Here is a 24,696-nt window from a genome sequence, read left to right on the forward strand (position 1 = left end):
TGGTCAAGTGGGAATTTATAGCCAGGGAGCAGGATGGAAGTCATTGAAAAGAAAATTTCTAAGAGGAAGCATCAGGAGTATGGGGGATTCTGGCACAACTGATTTAGCAAGCTTCTTGCGGAACACAACCAGGGTGATCAGACAACCATCACCTGGGAGATGGTTATGAATGAGAAACAAGATCAGACCTTGAGGGTGTATTAGTCTGTTCTCAATCTGCTAATAAAGACATACCTGAGACTGGATAATTTATAAAGGGAAGAGATTTAATTGACTCACAGTTCCACATGGCTGGGGAGGTCTCACAATCATGGCTGAAGGTGAATGAGTAGCAAAGTCACATGGTGGCAGGCAAGAGAGAGCATGTGCAGGGGGACTGCCATGTATAAAACCATCAGATCTCATTAAACTTATTCACTATCATGAGAACATAATGGGAAAAGCCCACCCCCATGATTCAGTTACCTCCCACTGGGTCCCTCCCATGACACGTGGGGATTATTACAATTCAAGGTGAAATGTGGGTGGGGACCACAGAGCCAAACCATATCACAACCAGGGTGGTCAGATGACCATCACATGGGGGATGGTGAAGAATGAGGAACCCGATCAGACATCGAGGATAACTAGATACTGAGGGTGTGGGGTTTTTGCTAAACTAACTTAGCTGGGTTCTTGCTAAAACTAGATTTCATAAGGAAATGCACAGTTGGGGTTATTATTATATGTTGAATAATAATTTTAAACTGTGATGGTTAGTAACATTGGTTTTCTTTTAGTTATTTAAAAACTCCTAAGAAGAAATAGGGAAAATTTTCTGTAATACTTCATTGTCATGACATGGTAATTTATTATGAATTAGGTTTTATAATGGAGGACAGCATACATTTTTCTAAGGTTTTCCTATTTTTTTAACCTTTATTTTAGGTTAATGGGTACAAGTGCAGGTTTGTTATAAAGGTAAATTACATCTCATGAGGGTTTGGTGTTTTTTTCCAGTTTTTTCTGCCATCCAGGTAAGAAGTATAGTATCTGATAGGTAGTTTTTTTGATCCTCATTCTACTCTCTCCCTCAAGTAGGCCCAGGTATCTGTTGTTTCCTTGTGTGTATGTGTTTAGCTTCAAAGTTGAGCTCCAACTTCTGAGAACATGTGGTATGTGGTTGTCTGTGTTAGTTGACTTAAGATAATGCCCTCCAGTACTTTGGGAGGCCAAGGCGGGTGGATCACAAGGTCAGGAGATCGAGACCACCCTGGCTAACATGGTGAAACCCCGTCTCTACCAAAAAAATACAAAAATATTTAGCCAGGCGCGGTGGCAGGTGCCTGTAGTCCCAGCTACTCAGGGGGCTGAGGCAGGAGAATGGCGTGAACCTGGGAGGTGGAGCTTGCAGTGAGCCAAGATTGAGCCACTGCACTCCAGCCTGGGTGACAGAGTGAGACTCCATCTCAGAAAAAAAAAAAAAAAAATGATGCCCTCCAGCCCAATCCGTGTTCTTGCAAATGACATGATCTCATTCTTTTTTATGGCTGCATAGTATTCTATGATGTATATGTACCACTTTTTCTTTATCTAGTCTACCACTGCCGGGCATTTAGGTTGATTCCATGTCTTTGCTATTGTGAATAATGCTGCAATGAACATACAAGTGTGTGTGTGTCTTTTTGGTATAATCTATTTTCCTTTGGGTATATACCCAATAATGAGATTGCTGAGCGGAGTAGGTAATTATGCTTTGAATTCTAAGAAAAATCACCATGCTGCTTTCCACAATGGCTGAACTAATTTACATTCCCACCAGTAGTGTATAAGCATTCCCTTTTCTCTGCAACTTCACCAGCATCTGTTACTTTTTGACGTTTTGATAATACTCATTATAACTGGTGTGAAATGGTATTTCACTGTGGTTTTGATGTGCAATTCTCTAATGATAAGTGATGTTGAACATTTTTTAATATGCTTGTTGGCTATGTGTATCTCTTCTTTTGAAAAGGGTATGTTCATGTCTTTTGTCCAATTTTTAAATGAGGTTGTTTGTTTCTTTCTTGTAAATTTGTTTGAGTTCCTTGTAGATTCTAGATATTAGAGCTTTGTCAGATACATATCTGGAAATACATTCCCCTTCTGTAGGTTGTTTGTTTACTCTATTGATAGTTTCTTTTGCTCTGCAGAAGCAAATTAGATCAGTTAAATTAGGTACCACTTGTCAATTTTTGCTATGTTGAAATGGCTTTTGGCATCTTTATGGGCATCTTTGCCCATTCCTATCTCCATAATGGTATTTCCTAGGTTATCTTCCAGACTTTTATAGTTTTAGTTGTATATTTAAGTGTTTAATCCATCTTGAGTTGATTTGTGTAGATGGTGTAAAGAAGAGATCCAGTTTCAATCTTCTACATATGGCTAGCCAGTTATTCCAACACCATTTATTGAATAGGGAATTATTTCTCTGTTGCTTGTTTTGTTGACTTTGTCAAAGATCAGACAGTTGTAGGTGTGTGACATTATTTTTGGGTTCTCTATTTTGTTACATTGGTCTATGGGTCTGTTTTTGTACCCATATTATGCTGTTTTGGTTACTGTAGCCTGTAGTGTAGTTTGAAGTTGGGTAACATGATGCCTCCAGCTTTATTCTTTCTGCTTAGTTAGGACTGCCTTGGCTATTTGAGCTCCTTTACAATTCCATATATATTTTAAAATATATTTTTTTCTAGTTCTGTGTAGAATGTCATTGGTAGTTTGATAGGAATAACGTTGAATCTCTAAATTGCTTTAGGCAGTATGGCCACTTTAACAGTATTGATTCTTCCTGTCCATGAGCATGGAATGTTTTTTATTTGTTTGTATCATCTCTGATTTTTTGAGCAATGTTTTGTTATTCTTATTGCAGAGATCTTTCACCTGTCTGGTTAGCTATATTCTTAGGTTTTTTTTTTTTTTTCTTTTTGTGGCTATTGTTAATTTGACTGTGCTATTAATTTGGCTCTCAGCTGGATGTTGTTGATATATAGGAATGCTACTGATTTTTTTACATTAATTTTGTACCCTAAGACTTTGGTGAAGTTGTTTATCAGATCTAGGAGTTTTTGGGAAGAGACTATGAGGTTGTCTAGATATAAAGTCATATTGCCCGCAAACAGGAATAGTTTGACTTCCTCTCTTCCTATTTGAATGCCTTTTATTTCTTTCTCTTGCCTGATTGCTCTGGCCAGGGTGCCCAGTACTCTGTCGAATAGGAGTGGTGAGAGACAGCATGCTTCTCCTATTCTGGTTTTCAAGGAGAGTACTTCCAGCTTTCGCGCATTCAGTATGATGTTGGCTGTGGGTTAGTCATGGATGGCTCTTGTTATTTTGAATTATGTTTCTTCAGTGCCTAGTTTGTTGAGGGTTTATAACATAAAGTGATGCTGAATTTTATTGAAAGCCTTTTTTGAATCTATGGAGATAACCATGGCTTTTGTTTTTAGTTCTGTTTGTGTGATGAATCACATTTATTGATTTGCTTATGTTGAACCAAACTTGCATCCCAGAGATAAGCCTACTTTATCATGGATTAGCTTTTTGATGTGCTGCTGAATTTGGTTTGTTAATGTTTTGTTGAAGATTTTTAAATTCATGTTAATTATAGATATTGGCCTTAAGTTTTCTTTTTTTGTTGTATCTCTACCAGGTTTGTATCAGGATGATACTGGTTCATAGAATGAGTTAAGGTGGAGCTCCTTCTCCTCAATTTTTAAAAATAGTTTCAATAGGAATAGTACTGGCTTTTATTTGTATATCTGTAGAATTCAGCTGTGAATCTACCTGGTCTGGGCTTTTTCTGGTTGGTAGACTTTTATTACTGATTTAATTTCAGATCTCACTGTGGGTCTGATTAGGGATTTAATTTCTTCCTGGTTCAATCTTGGCAGCTTGTGTGTTTCCAGGAATTTATCCATTTCTTCTAGGTTTCCCAGCTTGTGTGTGTAATGATTTTTTTCTTTTTCTTTTTTTTTTGAAACAGAGTTTTGCTCTTATCTCGGAGGCTGGAGTGCCATGGTGTAATCACCTTGGCTCACTGCAACCTCTGTCTCCTGGGTTCTCCTGCTTCAGTCCTGCTAATTTTTTTTTGTATTTTTTGTAGAGATGGTGTTTCACCACATTGGCCAGGCTGGTCTCGAACTCCTGACCTCAGGTTATCCACCTGCCTTGACCTCCCAAATTGCTGGTATTACAGGTGTCAGCCACCATGCCCAGCCACATAGTGATGTTTATAGCAGTCTCTGAGGGTTTTTGTATTTCTCTGGGGTCGATGGTATTGCTATTTCTGTTTTTGTTTATTTGGATCTTCTCCTTGTCATTATTAGTCCAGCTAGTCATCTATCTAACTTATTTATTCTTTTCAAAAACCAACTCTTGGATCTGTTAATGTTTTGTACAGATTTCATGTCTCAATTTCCTTCAGTTCAGCTGATTATGGTTATTTCTTATCTTCCACTGGCTTTTAGGTTAGTTTCCTCTTGTTTTGCTAGTTCCTCTTGGTGTGATGTTTGGTTGTTAATTTGAGATCTTTCTGACTTTCTGATGTGGGCATTTAGCACTATAAACTTTGTTTAAACACATAGCTTTAGCTATGTCCCAAAGATTCTGGTATGTTTTATCTTTGTTCTCATTAGTTTCAAAGAATTTCTTGATTTCTGCTTCAATTTCATTGTTTACCCAAAGGTCACTCAAGAGCAGGTTGTTTAATTTACATGTAGTTCTATGGTTTTGAGCAAGTTACTTAGTATTGATTTCTATTTTGAGTGTGCTGTGGTACAAGAGTGTGGTTGGTATGATTTCCTCTTTTTATGATTTTGTTGAGAATTGTTTTATATGTGATTTTGTGGTCACTTTTAGAGTATGTTCCATGTGCAGATGAAAATGTATATTTTATTGTTTTGGGTGGAGAGTTCTGTAGATGTCTAATAGGTCCATTTGGTCAAGTATAGAGTTCAGGTCCTGAACATCTTTTTTATTTTTGTTCCTCAATGATCTGTCTAATACTGTCAGTGGGGTTTTGGATTCTTCCACTATTATTGTGTGAAAATCTAAGTCTCTTTATACTTCTCTAAGAACTTGCTTTATAAATCTTGGTGCTCCTGTGTTGGGTGCATATATATTTAGGACAGTTAGGTCTTCTCATTGAATTGAACCCTTTACCATTATGTAATGCCCTTCTTTGTCTTTCTTTCTTTCTTTGTTTTGATTTGAAGTCTGCCTTGTCTTAAATTAGGATACAACCCCTGCTGTTTTCTGTTTTCTATTTGCTTGGTAGATTTTTCTCCTTCCCTTTACTTTGAGCCTATGGGTGTCATTGCATGTGAGATGGGTCTCTTGATTATAGCATAGCTTTGGTTCTTGCATATTTATTTAGCTTGCCATTCTATGCCTTGTAATTGGGGGCATTTAGCCTATTTACATTCAAGGTTAACATTGATATATTCAGACTTGTTCCTGTCATCCTATTGTTAGCTGGTTATTACGCAGACTTGTTTGTTTGGTTGCCTAATAGTATCAATAGTCTATGTACTTATGTGTGTTTTTGTAGTGGCTGCTAATAATCTTTCCTTTCCATTTTTTGCATTCCTTTCAGGACCTCTTGTAATGCAGATATGTTGGTAACAAATTCCCTTAGCAGTTTTATCTCTAAAGAAGATTTTGTTTCTCATTCACTTCTGAGACCTAGTTTGGCTAGACATAAAATTATTGGTGGAAAATTCTTTTATTTATGAATGCTGAATATAGCCCTAAATGTCTTCTGTCTTGTAGAGTTTCTGCTGAAAGTTCCACTGTTAGCCTGAGGGGGTTTCCTTTGTAGGTAACCTGCCCCTTTTCTCTAGCTGCTTTTAACATGTTTTTCTTTCATTTCAACCTTGGAGAATCTGATGACTTTGTGCCTGATGGTCTTCTTTTGTAGTATCTTGCTGGGGTTCTCTGCATTTCCTGATTTGAATGTTGGCCTCTAGCAAGGTTGGGAAAATTTTCATGGATAATATCCTTAAATATGTGTTCCAAGTTGCTTACTTTCTCTCCCTGTCTTTCAAGGATTCCAATGAGAAGTAGATTTGTTCTCTTTACATAATTCCGTATTTCTTGGAGGTTTTGTTCATTCTTTTTCATTCTTTTTTCTTTTCTTTTCTTTTTTTTTTTTTTTTTGAGACAGAGTCATGCTCTGTCGCCCAGGCTGGAGTGCAGTGGCCGGATCTCAGCTCACTGCAAGCTCCGCCTCCCGGGTTCACGCCATTCTCCTGCCTCAGCCTCCCAAGTAGCTGGGACTACAGGCGCCCGCCACTTCGCCCAGCTAGTTTTTTTGTATTTTTTAGTAGAGACGGGGTTTCACCGTGTTAGCCAGGATGGTCTCAATCTCCTGACCTCGTGATCCGCCCGTCTCGGCCTCCCAAAGTGCTGGGATTACAGGCTTGAGCCACCGCGCCCGGCCTTTCATTCTTTTTTCTTTATTTTTGTCTGTGTTAGTTTGGAGAACCAGTCTTCAAGTGCTGAGATCCTTTCGTGAACTTGGTCTATTCTGTTGTTAATACTAGCAATTGCATTATGAAATTCTTGTTGTGTGTTTTTCAGCTCTATCAGGTCAGTTTGGTTCTTTCTTATACTGACCATTTTATCTTTTAGTTCCTGTATCATTTTATTGTAATGCTTAGATTCCTTGGATTGGGTTTCAACTTTCTCCTGAGTCATGATGATCTTCATTCTTATCCACACTCTGAAATATATTTTTGTCATTTCAGCCATTTCAGCCTGGTTAGGAAGCCTTTCTGGGGAACTAGTGCAGTCATTTGGGGGAAAGAAAACACTGTGGCTTTTTGAGTTGCAGTTTTTTGTGGGTCCTTTCTTATCTGTGTGAGATGATGGTCCTTTAACCGCAGTGTACTTTGAGTACAGTGAGGTGACTTCTTTTCTTGATGTTTTCAGAGGGCTAAGAGTTTGTGCAGTCTTTAATTGTTGCTGAGTTCTCCTCCTTGATTTCACAAGGGGGTATATTAGTGAAATATTTTGGTGTTGAAGTTTGGGCTGTGATCTAGTAGATGGTTCTTAAGCATAATGAACTGTAGGTAGTCTCTTGCTCAGTCATGTGGCGCCTCTGTATTTCCTCACAATTGCAGCCTGCTTTCTCTCAGGGCCCTGAAAGTGTGGGCTCCTCTCCCACTCGAGTGCTGGCTGCAGGTCTTGGCTTGGCACTTCCGAACTGTACACCACTGTCCTGGGGTAAACTCAGCCTTTTAGGCTTTATTTTCCTTCCCCAGCTTGTAAACAAGAGGAGAAGGTACCTTGGCAGCAGCTGTGGCAGAGGACCTTTCACTTGTTTCTTGGGGCTCCACCCCAGAGAAATGCAGAATCACTACCAATTGGTGCAATTAGCCTTGGATGGGGAGGTTGAGTTGTGGGCCTGAGCCTGGGGAGCTCTGCCTGGCAGCAAGCAGGGTACCAAGGAAATGGGGCAGGCTCTTGGAGGAGGAAGACTGGCTTCTTCTCCTTAGGGCAACTGCAACTGCAACTTTTGGGTAAAGCACTTACAGTCTTTTTTCCTTCCCCAGTCCAAGGGCAGCAGGGGCAGTACCACTGCAGAGGGGCTTTTAGTTGCTTCTGGGTGCCCCTCCCCTAGGGAAACACAGAGCCACTAGCAGTGGGAATGGTCAGCTGTGGGTGAGGTGGCTGTTCTGTAGTCCCAAGCTGAGTCTACCTGCTGAAGACTGGGTGGTCTCACAGGGGATAGAGACTGAATTCCTCTCCATATGGTAGCTGCAGCACGCTAGATATCCTGGCATAGCAACCAGGCCCTTTGTTCTTTCCCCAGCCCAAGGGGCAGTAAGGATGGTGTTGCGGGAAGTCAGGGACCCCGAACGGAGGGACCGGCTGAAGCCGCGGCGGAAGAACATAAATTGTGAAGATTTCATGGACATTTATTAGTTCCCCAAATTAATACTTTTATAATTTCTTATGCCTGTCTTTACTGTAATCTCTGAACATAAATTGTGAAGATTTCATGGACACTTATCACTTCCCCAATCAATACCCTTGTATTTTCCTATGCCTGTCTTTACTTTAATCTCTTAATCCCATCATCTTCATAAACTGAGGAGGATGAATGTCGCCTCAGGACCCTGTGATTGTGTCAACTGCACAAATTGTTTGTAGAGCATGTGTGTTTGAATGATATGAATCTGGGCACCTTAAAAAAAAAAACAGGATAACAGCAATGTTCAGGGAACAAGAGAGGTAACTTTGAACTGGCCGCCGGTGAGCTGGACGGAACAGAGCTATATTTCTCCTCTTTCACAAGCAAATAGGAGAAATATCGCTGAATTCTTTTTCTCAGCAAGGAACATCCCTGAGAAAGAGAATGCGCCCTGAAGGCAGGCTTATAGACAGCCCCTTTTAAGGCGTGCCTTCTTTTATGGTCGAAGCCGAAGGGATGAAATAAGCCCCGGTCTCCTGTAGTGCTCCCAGGCTTATTAGGATGAGGAAAATTCCCGCCTAATAAATTTGGGTCAGACAGGTTGTCTGCTCTCCAACCCCTTTTCCTGATAGGATGTTATCAACAACAATGCGTGCCTGAAACTTCATTAGCAATTTTAATTTCGCCTCATCTGGTGGTCCTGTGATCTCACCCTGCCTCCATTTGCTTTGTGATATTTTATTACCTTGTGAAGCATGTGATCTCTGTGACCCACACCCTATTCGTGCACTCCCACCCCTTTTGAAAATCACCAATAAAAACTTGCTGGTTTTACAGCTCGGGAAGCATCAGGGATCCTGCCGACATATGCTGTCTCCCCCGGACACCCAGCTTCAAATTTCTCTCGCTTGTGCTCTTCCCCTTTGTTTCTCAACCCAGCCAAGACACTTAGGAAATAGAAAAGAACCCACATTAAACATTGGGAGCAGGTTCTCCCGATAGGATGGTACCACTGTAGTTGCAATGGTAGAGAGCTGTGGGTTGTCTCTGGAATTTCCTCCCTAGAGAAGTGCAGAGCCACCACCAACTGCAGTGTTCAGGCGTGGATAGGGTGTTTGTGCTGGGAGCCCAGGTTGAGAGGCACTGCCCAGTGAAGATTAGTGGAGATAGGACCTGTGTGTAAAACAGTCTGGCTGCTTTCTGTAAGGCTGCTGTGCTGTGCTGGGGGCCAATGTTACTTCCTAATATTATTGCATTTCCTCCTGAACCTGAGGGCAATAGCAGTGAGGGCTGCAGAGCAGCAAGAATGGTGGCCTACCTTTCCCTCTGAGAGCTCTGTCCCAGGAAAGTTCAGACCTGCCACCAGCTCAAGAGCCTAGGCCCAGTATGGCTGGGATCCCAGACTGGGAGGCCCTGCCCTGTGAGGAGTAGTGGGTTCAGGGACCCACATGGGAAACAGTCTGGCTGCTTTTTGGTCAGGTGGATTTACATTGCTGGGGGTCCATGTTAGTCTCGAATCACTGTGCACCCTCCCAAGCCTAAGGGCAAAAGGACCGAGGGTTGCAGAGCAGCAAAAATGTCAGTCTGCCCCTTCCTCTGGGACCTCCATGTCAGGGAAGTGGAGAGCTGCTCCCAGCCCAAGAACTCAAACAGGGTTGGGGTGGCCTTGCTAGCATCCCAGGCCAGTGAGCTGTACCCTGCCCTGCGAGGTGCAGTGGAGGTGAGACCTGCAGTCCCTCATTGCTCAGCCCTGTAGATTCGGGCCCTTTCCTGGGAGCCTGCAAGGGAGCCTGGCCTCTCCCATTGCCAGAATTGCAGCTACTGGTGTTGGGGTGCTGGAGAATCCAAGCCTCCTGCGACTCTGCTTGTGCCTGTGTGGCTTGCTCTGCTCAGACTCCCCACAGTTCTTCATGTGAGCATGGAGGCTCCTGTGTCGGGAAATCACAGGGAATGTCCTGAGCCCAGGGATGCAAAGGCTGTGGCAGAAGTATCCCTGAGTCCAGGGATGCAAAGGCTGTGGCAGCTGCGGCTGGGGACTGTCACTCAGTCACTCACCATTTCCCCACAGTGTGGGGGTCTTCTCTAGCTCCATGCCAATTCCAGGTAGGGGGTTGTCCTATCTTGCTTTTCTCTGTTCTCTGTGAGTAACATTGTTTCCTTGATGAATCCCAATGTGTCCACCTGGATGTTCTAGTTGAAGAGCTAGTGTTACCTGGTACTCTTTCTTCTTTCCATGAGAGAGGCACACACTAGCTGCTTCTAGTCAGCCATCTTGGCCCCAGAACCTGGTTTTCTCATATTTTTGTCTTGTGATTTATGATGCAAAAGAAGCGTCAGTTTGTGGACACATCAGAAATTTCATTAACTGTTTCTAATATGTCATCTCCAAATAAAAATTAAACCTGTACTATCTCTCCACAATTGTTACTAACTGAAATATTTAAACCTCTCAACTGCTAAATAGATCTCTAAATTATGTGACTACTGCAAGACCGTGTAAGTGGCTTGGCACTGTTAGATGGGGTGCTTTATTACAACCTAATGAATTAAGTGTACTAAATTTTTAATCATTAATTTCTAGTATCAACATGGTGAGTATAAGGTGTGAAGTTTTATTTAATGACTTAATTTTGAGTCTTAGTTCCAGGAAAGACTTCTAAATTAGAATTCACCCTAGGATAATTACAATTGTATTTGCAAATTGGAAGCATTATAGAATTCATTAAAAACATTTTATTTAGAAGACACCCCCTGCTGCTTATGGTAATAACTTTTTTACATGATTAAGTGTCCATATGAGACAGCCTTTAAAAATTATGCATATGCATGCAATTTATAAGTTTTAATTAAAAAATCAATAATGAATGTAGACATTTGCTTGCTTCCCCTTCACCTTCTGCCATGATTGTAAGTTTCCTGAGGCCTTTTCAGCTATGCTGATCTGTGCGTCAATTCAACCTCTTTCCAATTACCCAGTCTTGGGCAGTTCTTTATAGCAGTATGAAAATGGATACATACGGTAAACTGGTACTGCAGAGACTAGGGTGCTGCTATAAAGATATCTGAAAATGTGGAAGAGACTTTGGAACTGGCTAACAGGTACAGGTTGAAACAGTTTGGAGGGCTCAGAGGAAGACAGGAAAATGTGAGAAAGTTTGGAAATTCCTCGAGACTTGTTGAATGGCTTTAACCAAAATGCTGATAATGACGTGGACAATGAAATCCAGGCTGAAGTGGTCTCAGATGGAGATGAGGAACTTTTTGGGAACTGGAATAAAGGTTTTCCTTGCTGTGCTTTAGCAAAGAGACTAGCAGCATTTTGCCCCTGTCCTAGAGATCTGTGAAACTTTGAACTTGAGAGAGATGATTTAGGGTACCTGGTGGAAGAAATTCCTAAGGAACAAAGTATTCAAGAGGTGACTTTGGTGCTCTTAAAAGCATTACTTTTATGCATTCATGAAGAGATGGTTTGGAATTGAAACTTACGTTTAAATGGGAAGCAGAGCATAAATGTTTGGAAAATTTGCAGCCTGATGATGTGGTAGAAAAGAAAAACCCATTTTCTGAGGAGAAATTCAAGCCAGCTACAGAAATTTGCATAAGTAACAAGCAGCCAAATGTTAATCACCAAGACAATGCAAAAAATGTCTCTAGGGCATGTCAGAGGTCTTAATAGTAGCCCTTCCCATCACAAGCCCAGAGGCGTAGGAGGAAAAATGGTTTCATGGGACAGGTCCAGTGACTTGGGCAGTCTTGTGACTTGGTGCCCAGCATGAATCACAAAAATCAATAATGAATGTAGACATTTGTCTGTCTAATGTGTATTTAGTTCACTGATATTTTTACATTCATTGGATGTATTTTTAATTTTTTTTTCTCTATTCACTTATTTAATGACTGCTAGCTAACTAGGTTAGGACTAGGCTATCACATCATTCTTTGACCTGTGTCACTTGGTCTGACCCTTCTGAAAACCAAAAGTTTGTTCCAGATAAACCTAAGCAACTAGTGAATTATTCTCCAGAAATGAGAAATAGAGATGATAGATACAAGTTCTCTAATTTTCCTATTAGTGCCCAATTTTTCTTACTTCAAATAAAAATATTATAAATACATGAAACTGTGATCACAATGAACTTTTACTATTTCAGTGATAAGAGTAATATCAATGTCAGGAAACATCAAAGATCTTGTAGAACTACTGATTGTCTGGTGAGAGGATTCCTTGGTGATATAACCCCCACAGGTCAAGGGAGAGACCAGGAGGCGGTAATTGGATCATGGGGGCCTGAGCTGTACATTGGCCCCTTTTAACCAATGTAAAGAGCTTCAGAGGGTGCAAGCCCCAAGCCTTGGAAACTTTCATGTGGTGTTGGGGCTGTGGGTGCACAGAAGTCAAGGACTGAGGTTTGGGAACCTCTGCCTAGATTTTGGAGGACCTATAGAAACACCTAAATGTCCAGGCAGAGGTGTGCTGCAGTAGCAGAGCTCTCATGGAGGACCTCTGCTAGGGCAGTGTGGAAGAGAAGCTTGGGGTCAGAGCCCCCATACAGAGTCCCCACTGGGGCACTGCCTAGTGGAGCCATGAGAAGAGGGCCACCAATCCAGACCCCAAAATGGTAGATCCACCAACAGCTTGTACTTTATGCCTGGAAAAGCCACTGAATGCCAGCCTGTGAAAGCAGCTGGATTAGGGGGTTGTACCCTGCAAAGCCACAGAGGTGGAGCTGCCCAAGACCATGGGAGCCTACCTCTTGCATCAGTGTGACCTAGATGTGAAACATGGAGTCAAAGGAGATCATTTTGGAGCTTTAAGATTTGACTGTCCTGCTGGATTTCAGACTTGCATGGGGTCTGTAGCCCCTTCATTTTGGCCAGTTTCTCCCATTTAGAGTACATGTATTTACCCAATGCCTGTAACCTTATTGTATCTAGGAAGTAACTAAATTGCTTTTGATTTTATAGGCTCATAGGTGGAAGGGACTTGTCTTGTCTCAGATGAGATCTTGGACTCGTACTTTTGAGTTAATACTGGAATGAATTAAGACTTTGGGTGACTGCTGAGAAGGCATGATTAGTTTTGAAATGTGAAAGAGACATGAGCTTTGGGAGGGGCCAGGGGGAGAATGATACAGCTTTGTGTCCCCACCCAAATCTCATCTTGACTTACAATCCCCATAATCCTTATGATCCCCTCAGGTCAAGGGAGAGACCAGATGGAGGTAATTGGATCATGGGGGTGGCATCCCCCATGCTGTTCACATGATAGTGAGTTCTCACAAGATCTGATGGGTTTTACAAGGGGCTCTTCCCCCTTTGCTGGGCACTTCTCCTTCCTGCCACCTTGTGAAAAAGGTGCCTTGCTTCCCCTTTGCCTTCTGCCATGATCGTTTTCCTGAGGTCTTCCCAGCCATGGGAACTGAAGTCTTCCCGGTCATGCCAAACTGTGAGTCAATTCAACCTCTTTTCTTTATAAATTACCCAGTCTCTGGCAGTTCTTTATAGCATTATGAAAATGGACTAATGCACTTGGGCAACTGGCATTAAAGCACTGGGTTTGGAAGATATTAAATTTCACTATTATGAATGTGTAAAACACTTATCCAGTATCCCTCTTGAATGTGATTTAAAATTTTGCATCAAAATTTTAGGCATCAAAAATTTTGACAACTAAGGTGCTCAAGTCTGAATGTTTTGTTTTGAATGTGTGTGTGTGTGTGTGTATATATATATATATATGTATTTTATATATATACAATGAGGGAATCTCTGATATATATGACCTGAAAGAATGCAGTGAAAAGAAATGAGTTTTAATTAATTTAGAGCTGAAGCCAAACACAAACTTTTAAGAAGTTAATTAATAATAAATATTTTTTCAGGAGTTTTTTTATTATTATACTTTAAGTTCTAGGGTACATGTGCACAATGTGGAGGTTTGTTACATATGTATACATGAGCCATGTTGGTGTACCACACCCATTAACTCGTCATTTACATTACATTAGGTGTATCTCCTAATGCTATCCCTTCCCCTCCCCCCTCCCCACAATAGGCCCCGGTTTGTGATGTTCCCCTTCCTGTGTCCAAGTGATCTCATTGTTCAATTCCCACCTATGAGTGAGAACATGCGGTGTTTGGTTTTCTGTTCTTGTGATAGTTTGCTGAGAATGATGGTTTTCAGCTGCATCCATGTCCCTACAAAGGACACGAACTCATCCTTTTTTATGGCTGCATAGTATTCCATGGTGTATATGTGCCACATTTTCTTAATCTAGCCTGTCACTGATGGACATTTGGGTTGATTCCAAGTCTTTGCTATTGTGTTTTTGAGTAGTTTTTATGTTTAAACTCTGTTTCAGCATTTCTCTCTTTTCCAGGTACTAATTTAATGCCTCTCAGCTGTAAATTCACTTTGCAGTACCTGATCAGTGGTAATGGACTGGACTAATCATGTATTTCTCCTTTAGAGTAAACACAGTCAAGTGGGCAGTAGAGGGACATAACAGAAGGAAGACTCCTTCTCTTTCTAGTTACTGTGACCTCTGTTTTGTTATTTCTTGCTCCTGTTGCATGGTCTATTAGCAGTGCATGTGCATGGAGACATCTGGTGGTACTCCAGATAAAGGCAGTTTCTTAGTAACTGAGGCCTGCCTGGGGACCAGCGACTACCTTGTTATGTCACTCCTGATACAATCATGGCACATCTCACAATAGTGTCCATGTTCTCTCTACCTACCTGTTCACTAGTATTGGGTCACGTGCACCAGGAAGAGTTGTTTTCTGATGCCTAAGACTGTGAACCAGTTCTGACCTCAGCAATCCAGAAAACTCTGCCACCCTATAGGCTGCAGCCATTAGCTTCTCTGCTAAGGTTTGAAACTCATCCTTGGGGAGGTATCCCTTCTATTTTTATATTCCTTGGAGTTCTCTTTATATCTCCATAGTTAATGTCCTGTCATAGTTTAATAATTCCTTAAAGTTCCCATGTTTAAATTACTTTGTAGTTTCTGTCTCCTGATTGATTTTAGAGAGATACACTTAAAAATTACATATACTACTTTACAATGATATCCATATTATGGTGCCCTACTTCTTAAAAATATTTTGAACATATTATAATCAATATTTATCCATTGTGTAGTTCATTTACTCCACAATAGTATCAAAGTGACTATCCTGAATCCACATAGAGTGAGTTTTAATAGTGGTTATATTAAATTAATATAACATTAATTATTGGAACAAAATTAGGTAGACATAACTTGTAAGAAGGTACACATATTCTGCCTCTTTACAATATTATTATTATGATTTAGAAAGAAGAGAGAGACTGTTCTTGAAAGAATGCCAAACTATTCACTGGTTGTAAACAGTAGTTCACATTTAGAAGCTAAATGATATTTGAGTAGAATTTAGATTTAACTGGGTCAATCCCATTTGAATGTGTTTTTAAGGAAGATTATAAAAATAAAGATAAGAATTTTCCATATAAAAAGTTCCTAGTATTTTCTATGCTACCATGTTGCCTTTATTTATTTTCTAGGAAGATAACATTATTTTTTTTCCCTGTGGAATAAACATCTAAAATACTACCTTTTACATAACTATAGTCTTTGCACAGGGCAATATACTAGTGGGTAGAAGTTGCCAAACATACAAATTTGGGCCTCTTACCTCCTTTATACCTTTGTTCATTTAGCCATTAAAAATACTGTCACAGGAAGTAGAAGCTAGATTGCATAATTATAGTTATTTGAAATTTTAATTTCATAGAAAAGTTGATAAGAAGATGTAAAAACATAAACAATTCTTTTTGTTGTTGGGTGGTTATTTAAAATATTAAGTTCAATTAACAAGCTAATATCCAAATCACTAACAATCAATAATTTGGGATTTACATCTTATTTTTTATTTTACTTTACCCCCATTCTTTAAAAGTGCTTTAAATCATAAAATATGATTTCAACTTCAATTTTGTCAAATATATCACTCTCCCCATAAACACAGATAATATTTAATTGAATAAATATCTTACTATATTTTAGTAATATATATAGCTTTTTTAACTTTAATACTAAGGGTCTGCCATGTTTTTCTCCCTATGAGTTTAAAAGATAGTATTTTTACTTCTAAATTATTTTCCCAAATTCCCATTTAAGAAAATATAATGATTAATCTCATTCTAATTGCTTGTAAGGACATTGTCTAACAAATTTATGGTGAAACTAGTTTTATCTTTTTTTTTCCGCAAAAATATGTTTTACTGACTTCATTATAGAATAGACGTTGCTTGGATTTATTTGCTTCATTTCCAATTCAGATGAATATAACTGTTCTATACTCTGAATTCTGTTACTCATATCAGAAAAATCATGTTTGCTCATTCTTAATAAAATTGAATATAAAGAAAATTATGCAATTAAAGAACATATACAGTCTGGGCATGGTGGCTCACGCCTGTAATCCCAGCACTTTGGGAAGCCAAGGTGGGCGGATCACTAGAGGCCAGGAGTTTGAGACTAGCCTGGCCAACATGGCAAAACCCTATTTCTAGTAAAAATACAAAAATTAGCCAGGCGTTGTGGTGCATGCCTATAGTCAAGGCTACTCAGGAGGCTGAGGCATGAGAATCATTTGAACCTGAGAGGCAGAGGCTGTAGTGAGCTGAAATTGCACCACTGCACTTCAGTCTGAGCAACAGAGTGAGACTCTGTCTTGAACAAAACAAAACAAAACAAACATATACTATGTCTTATTTTGGGCGTGACTACTAAATTAAAGTAAAATATTAAAAATGTTTGTTTTTTCATATTTTTAATTTTTTGATAAATTTCACAAAGGAGAAAGACCAAAGAGGAAATAATGAATAGATTTCATTCAGAAAAAACTACAAACTTATTTTTTTTTCCTGTTCCTGGATCATTATACCAATTAATAAGGCAACTTTAATTCCTGGTTCCACTTTTTCCTTCATTTACACATCTTTTAATAATATGTTGCAGACTCATTTATTTATTCTTATTAAAAATGGCATTTTATCTTTATGTCAGAAGCCATCGGAAATTTTCTACTGTCAGGGGAAAATACCATATTTATGGATTGTTATATAAAAGTTCCTATCCTTATAATAACTAAGGTCATTTTCATGATGCCAAGCTTTAAATTAGAATATTTTAAATATAAGTTGTTATTATTGTATTAGTTTGTTCTCATGCTTCTGATAAAGACGTACCTGAGGCTGGGTAATTTATAAGGGAAAAAGGTTTAATTGACTCACAGTTCAGCATGGCTGGGGAGGCCTCAGGAAATTTACAATCATGACAGAAAGGGAAGCAAACATATCCTTCTTCACATGGCGGCAGCAAGACATGCAGAGCAAAGTGGGGGGGAAATCCCTTATAAAACCATCAGATCTCATGAGAACTCACTCTCATGAGAACAGCATGAAAGTAACTGCCTCCATGATTCAATTACCTCCCATCTGGTTCCTCCCAGGACATGTGGGGATTATGGGAACTACAGTTCAAGATGAGGTTTCAGTGAGACACAGCCAAACCATATTAATTATAATCAGGAAAAGGCTGTGTTTCAGTGCATAAAGTATCTCAAATCAGATTTATTTGGTTGAATTAATAGAAAATAAGTGTGAAGACATCTAGTTTTACAAAAAAATGGAGTAAGCACATTTCCATCTTAGTCCTCCTGTCTAAAATCCTGGAAAAGATACACGAAACAAACTGCAGAAGACTCTAAAAGGGGCAGATAAGAAGGTAGTCTGCCAAGAAATGTCGGGGGCCAAAGGAGTTACTTAGTGTGACTAGTACCTTGGTTTGGTTTGTTTGTTTGTTTTTGTCTTCTTTTATTCTTGTTATGGTCTGGGCATAGAAGAAAGTTGCAACTTCAAAATACCAATGACACATACAGAAAACAAACAAAACCGAACAAACAAAGTAAAACAGGATAAGCCTGCTGCCTTTGGCTAGGGGAGAGAAGGAGGCCCTGTAGGACAGGCATTTTGACAACATGGACTTTACTTCTGAACACCACACAAAAAACTGCCCTCCACCATCACCCTATTTACAATATGATTATTATGATTTATAAATATTATTTTGGTTTCTAAATAATAGTGGACACTAGAGCTGCATGGGCAAAGCCCTATTTCCTGGTTAGAGGGAGTCTCAGAGGTTGTGTGTGCTCCATTCAACCCTGGATATGATGGCTGGCTTCACCTAAAGGTTGTTGGGCATCTATAGGGGCTATGTATATGAGCAGAGCCTAACTCTCTCCTGCCCAGGCAATGAAACAGCTCCATCTACAAGGGTGGGCACTGCCTGAGACTTGATTCTATTCATCATTCTGTTCCAGTAATGAGGCAACTCTTTTTTTCAGCCATAAATATCTACAGAAGCTGTAACTGAGAGATAAATCTATCATTCCACCTTAAAAATGAATCAGCTTGCTCTTTCAGCGTAGCCCCATCCATGAGGGTTGTGAGTGGGAGCTGAGTTTTTCTGTCATCCTAACCAAGCAACAAAGCAGCCCCATTGCTTTGCTGACCTCTTAACTCATTAACTAGTAGTTTAGAAGTTGTACCTGAGAGCTGAGTCTATCTACCATCTCACACTGGCAGTAAAGAGGCATCTCCTTCTCCTAGCTGGAGCGTGTCTGAAGATGCATGTCTATGAGTAGAATCTGGTTACTATCCCAGTGTAGCAGTAACAAATAATAGTATCTAAGTAAGAATCAGAGTCTTGTAAAGCAACAGGCATAATCTTCAGGATACGATCATAAATAACTTCACATAGCGAAAGAAAGGAAAATCTCAGCTTGAATGAGGAAAGACATTCGAAAGACTTGATGCCTAACCAAGACTGAGATAACATGAATGATGGAATTTTTGGATAGAATTTTAATGTAATATGATAAAAAGTGTTTCAGTGTCAATACATTCTAGAAACAAATACAAAACAGAAAATCTTAGCAATGAAGTAAAAGACATAAAGGAGAACCAAAGAGAAATTATAGAACTGGAAAATGCAGTTTTGAACTTAAAAGCCATTAGAAAATGCAATTGCAGAATCGAGGTAACTAAGGAAAGAGTCTAAGGATACAAAAAATTAGCAGATAAAGACACAGTCTTTTGGATGTTGAGAAGAAAGAGCCTGGGAGAGAAAAATGTTGGGGTACTTTCATATGTTACCAGATTATTGGAATAAGCATAATCCAGTATCAGAAATGAAACAGCAGCTCCAGATTATAGTTCCAACAGAGCAGAAGTTAAGGAGCATTTCGTCTTGGCAGCTGATGGGAGTCCTGTGCCATATATAGAGACTCTAGTCCTCAATCAATTATTAATCTGATATAAACTGCTCTCACATAAATGAATATAAGTTACTTTCCCAGCACACATCTTTGGTCTTTAGGAAATGAATTCTGAAGTAGTTATTTCAAACTGGGTCTTGATCACTCCCTTTTTAAGTCTTATGTTAATTCTTATCTTGGCAGTTTCCTGGGGAAAATGTAATAAACACTGTGTCATCCCTGATCCCATTCATGGTAGCAGAGTGCTATGAATGCTTTCACACAATCCTCAGCTGCATTATGATTCATACCTAAATTGGATCCTACCACTATGTAAATACAATAATCAGAAATTAAGGGACAATAAGTTAGCTATAAGCTCTGGATGTCTTCTGATTCCTCAGAACCCCTATAATTTAATGAACAGAAAAAAATCTGTATTTATTCCAAAAGGCCAATTATCCGCACACATGATTTCAGTTAGTAAATAATCAATTCAGTGTTGGTGGTGTCTTTTCTTTCATCCTTTCCCAAATATGTACTTTTTAGCATTGGAACTGACAAAGCATGGTATCGTATTAAACAGATAAAAAAATTAAACATGATTCCTCAGTTTAACTTTTAATTATTTGACTAAAAATGCATTGCTGATTAATGAAACTTTTTCTAAGAAAAAGCAGAGGTCCAAAAACACCGTTCTCTCTAGGTGATTGTGTATGTATGCATGTGTGTTTTTGTACCTGTGTATTTAATAGGACTTCAAATCTACTTTTTCCTTTTAAAATTTTTTATATAGTTCCTTCTTGATTTAAGTTTATAAACCTAGAACTAGAAAGAGATTAAAAGAAAACTTTATATGGAACAAGATAGTTATGTTATAAAAATTCCTAGGGTTCAAGTCTTAGTTCAGTCATTTACACCTTGCAGGGCATTTAACCTCTCTTAGACTTGAATTGTTAGTAGTAGCAGACTTAGTTTATGCTCATACTAAATTGCACACTTGCCCAGTATTCTGGCTAGAGAGGTCTGAGGAGCAGTTTGCATTTTGCCCAAGATCTGGAGCCAGGTTGTCACTCCTGCTACCAATGTAATGTCCACTGCCAAAGAGCAACCACGACAACTGTGCATTGGCTGGCTGGGGTTTATGGAACTATTGCTTTTCCAACAGCTCCTTGTAGAAGCCAGGTAACTCAACCAGAAAGTGTGGAAAATTTAATTTGAACAAGTGGGAGACAGGGGTAGAAGAAGGCCAGTGGACAAATTTGTCTCTATTTTCCCCAAAGCTCCTGGGTTATTCTGCTCCTCAAGAGTTCACATACCTTTGGGATGATGTGACACTGAGAAACCAAATGCACTTGTTACAAAACTGAAACCAGCTTACTTAATAGCTCTCATGTGTGCTTTCCTTGTCTCATTCCTTCTTTCCTCCCACCTTTGCATTTTGGATTGCTTTTCCATTTGAGTGTCATTACATAAATTCCTTCTCAGGATATGCTTTCTACATCATTAAGGATAAGACATTATAATATGAAATTAGCCTATGAAATCAAAGAAACGACATGTCCTAAATAATAGAATAGCTGTCAGGAGCAAAAGGCACTAATTAAATGAGTACAAGAATGAGTGGATGAATAAGCTCATTAATTTTTTGAGCAAATATTTATTGAGTACCTACTTTGGGCTAGGCACCGTTATAGGCAATGGAAATGCAGCAGTAAACAAATTGAAAGCATGCTCTGCCTTCATGGAGCACACTTTTTAGTGACAGGGACAACCTATTTATTCCTAGCCTCTGTCCACACAAAGATCTGTTTTTGGGAGTGGGGGTGGGGCTTCTTAAGCTTCTCTCTCTCACCCTATGCTAAATGAAATTCTGTCTTTTCCATATGATTCCTACACATTATGGTGAGGATTGTTTGCATCAAGAAAATGAAGTAAAGAAATAAAACTGAAAAGGTAGAAGGAAATAGAATAATGAGAATAAATTATTGTGTTTATGACCTTTAAGAAAATATGGGCCAGGCATGGTGGCTCGCCACCTGTAATCTCAGCTCTTTGGGAGGTTGAGGTGGGAGGATTGCTTGAGCCCGAAAGTTTGAGACAAGCCAGGGCAATATGGTAAGACCCAGTCTCTACAGAAAAAAAAAAAAAAAATAGCTGGGCATTGTGGCTTGTACCTGTAGTTCCAGCTACTTGGGAGGCTGAAGTGGGAGGATGGTTTGAGAACAGGAAGCCAAGGATGCAGTGAGCTGTGTTGGTGCCACTGCACTCCAGTCTGGGTGACAGACTGAGGCCTTGTCTCAGAAAAACAAAAAACAGAAAAACTCAAAAGAAAGTGTGGAGAGGATGCGAGGTTTAGTAGCTGAGATACCTGGTGCAACCATAGAACTGTAAGAGAATGAGAGTGTATTAGAAATACCTGATGTAGATGGCAGGTTGATGGGTGCAGCAAACCACCATGGCACATGTATACCTATGTAACAAACCTGCACGTTCTGCACATGTATCACAGAACTTAAAGTATAATTTTTTAAAAAAGGGAAGGAGAGTGTAAAGAAAAGGAAATTTTTACCTTATTCATTGGGTCACCATTAATGCATGTCAATAGACATGAGCTTGAACTAAGTTTTAAAAGTTACTTCTTGGTACTGGAATGTACTTTGTTGAATCCAATTCTGGGCCATAAGGCCTAAGAATTAATAAATGTAAAATGTTTGGTATAGCTTTAAAATTGAGTCATTTAGTTACGTATGTTGGTTGTCAATGTGAATCTTTCCAAACTTCTCAATTTTACCCAAATCTTATGACTTCTGATTTGATTGTTGCTATTCTCTTGCCACTTGAGGAAACATATTTTATCAGTAAATTTATATATTTATTTGGGAAGAAAAGTAGAAGAGATAAAAGGGAAAAGGAAGATGGAAACATGTTGGAGGTTAAAAGAGAAGAAGGATGAGTTAAATTATTCAAAAGAAAAAACACACAGAATGGAGATTTTTCTTATTCCTTAGGAGGAGTTCTCTCTTCTCTAGTATTACTTCCTCATTGAGAAAATATCATCAATGAGATAAAATGAAAAACTTCAGGATCCTGGTTCCTTTTGTTTGGCATTTCCCATTTCACTCTGTTGATTGCTATTTTCAACAAGCACACTCAAGCTATAGGGAAAAAGTGTACAACCAAACCAGATCCATATAGGAATAACTTATATAAGACTAAGGGAAAGGGGAGCAGAGCAGAAGGGACACTGGAGACCAAAAGGCTGTACCAGTAGTCCAAATTGTGCTTTAAGAACAAAAAGAAATGCATTCTCATTTTAGACTAGTTTTCTCCCCAGATCCATGTTTTGCATGAAGACCAAGAAATCAAGAAACCATAGGAGAGCCAGGGAATCCAGAGGAGATGGGGGTGATGGAAGTGATCTGACTCTTGATCATAGCAATGGTTACAAAACTATATGCATTTGTTAAAATTCACAGGACTGCACAACAAAAAGGTAAATTTTACTTTTAAAAGGAGAACAGGAGAATAGAAACAGGATGTTCTTCTCTAGTGGTGGCTGCACCACAAACGTAAGCTAAGTGATCATATGGCTGAGACTGCAAATGTCTGATTGCTTCACTGGCCACTTCAGCTGACCAGCTATTACTAAGTGTTCGAAAGGTTTTTTCCTTCATCTCATGAGAGAAAAAATAATGAGTAAACAAAAAGTGTCTGTGAATATGTCAAAGGATATTATTGTTTACAACGCCTCCATGTGTCATATGCCTATATAAAATTGTCAGTCAATCTGAGTCTACGTGGGTTTCTGTGACTCATTTCAACATAGAATATGAGTAAAAATAATGTGTCATTTTGGGCAGAGGGGAATTAAGCATGAGCTTGTTTCATCCTTCTTCTTGCCCTTGCCCATGTGGATGGCAAGCAAAAGCCCATAAAATGGTTGAATTACACAAAACTGCTTGTATCTCTAAATTCTTGCTTCTGACCTCTAATTCTGGGAGAAGACAAAAAGTTGGATCATAAAACTTTTCAGGTTTTAAAAAACTGATTTAGAAAAAAAATCACTTCTGTGTGCCCTTCTTATCTTAAAGTATACAGATTCTAAAGTATACAGAGAGAAGTGTTACTAATTAAGAAGCATATTGATAATAATAATAATCAAAGTAGATTAATTTTTAATCTTTATAGAATGGCCGAGAAACCTATCACATACCTTTTCAGCAGAAATCAATAGAAAGGATTGTAAATCTCATTATTTCCCAGCACTAAGAGTCTTTATCTCTTTTTCACCCAAGCCATTTCTCTGGCAAGAAACCATTACACTGAATATTGTAGGCTCATTTTTAAGATGCTCATAATATATTATATGAATATTTTACAGAGCAATCCAAGAATACATAGACCCCTCTCAGAATCTGCAGGAGCCGTAGCTCTGAAGTTAGCCTCTTTCCTGCAGGGTTCTCAAGGAAGCCATTCTTTAAGCAAAGCAGTGACTGCAGGGAAAGGAAGCCACTGCAGCTTGTGTCCAGAAGAAATCAGCAAGACCACGATACTTTTTAAATGAGTTGTAAAATTGAGCGCTTTCAGATCTCATTCAACAAGGTCTGCCGGGCCAGGAGCACTGGAAGTCAATTACTGTATTAAGCTAATGTTCAGAGATGTTGAGAATTAGAGATGAAGAGCATCTAAAAATGGAACTGCTCATGCTGTTTCTGTGTCTTAATGGAAGATTATGTGTGCCTTTTAGTGGCTATGATAATAAAATTAATTTTTGTTCCTTTTAATTAGGGTTAAAAATCTTTAATGCAAAACAGGTGGTTCTAGATTTATATAAACAAGATAAAAATTATGCAAAATAATTTACTTTTAATGATTCATATTTTATTCATGATTAAAATATGTGTTTGCAAAATGGCTAAGGAAATATTTTGCTTAATTTCAAGAGGCAAATGTCTCAATGCCAGAATTAACTGAACTAAAATTCAGAATATGTGGCTTCTATTTTCAAGCAATGATGAGATATCAATAAGTAGCTTTTTAACAGGGTAGAAAAGAATATTTTGGCAAAATAATAATAAAAGCTATACTTATATTGATATAGTAAATAATTGTTTTACCACAGCTTGACTTCCATAGAGAATCTTTTTAAAAAATGTGTACTTTACAGTTTGAAAATGTTTTCTCCTTACTCTGCTTTTCTGCATTCAATTATTCTACTTTGGTTTTCTGTGCAGTTTCTGACTTATTTAGGCAATTTCTTTGCTGAGAGGTACATGGTGAATGAGGACAGAGTACCACATTCTTTGCCTGATATTGGGGGAGGGCATTGCCTACTCCTATATTCCTCTGATAGAAGGAATAAATTTTCTTAAAAGCCAAACTGCAGTAAAACATGATATATGAAATTTCCTTCTGAACATCTGATAGAAGCACAGAATGACAGCTGAATC

General features: G+C 38.9%; 1 long non-coding RNA gene across 1 annotated transcript; it reads left to right on the top strand.

Annotated features, from left to right (window-relative positions):
- The first annotated feature begins 558 nt into the window (after window positions 1-558).
- LOC112426556 (uncharacterized) lies at window positions 559-23,981 on the top strand. The gene is made up of 3 exons (XR_003017939.2): window positions 559-639; window positions 22,581-22,739; window positions 23,628-23,981. It is a non-coding gene; the product is annotated as an uncharacterized lncRNA (long non-coding RNA).
- Window positions 23,982-24,696: the final 715 nt, after the last annotated feature.

This window comes from Macaca nemestrina, chromosome 11 (genome assembly GCF_043159975.1).
Source record: "Macaca nemestrina isolate mMacNem1 chromosome 11, mMacNem.hap1, whole genome shotgun sequence".
NCBI lineage: Eukaryota > Metazoa > Chordata > Mammalia > Primates > Cercopithecidae > Macaca > Macaca nemestrina.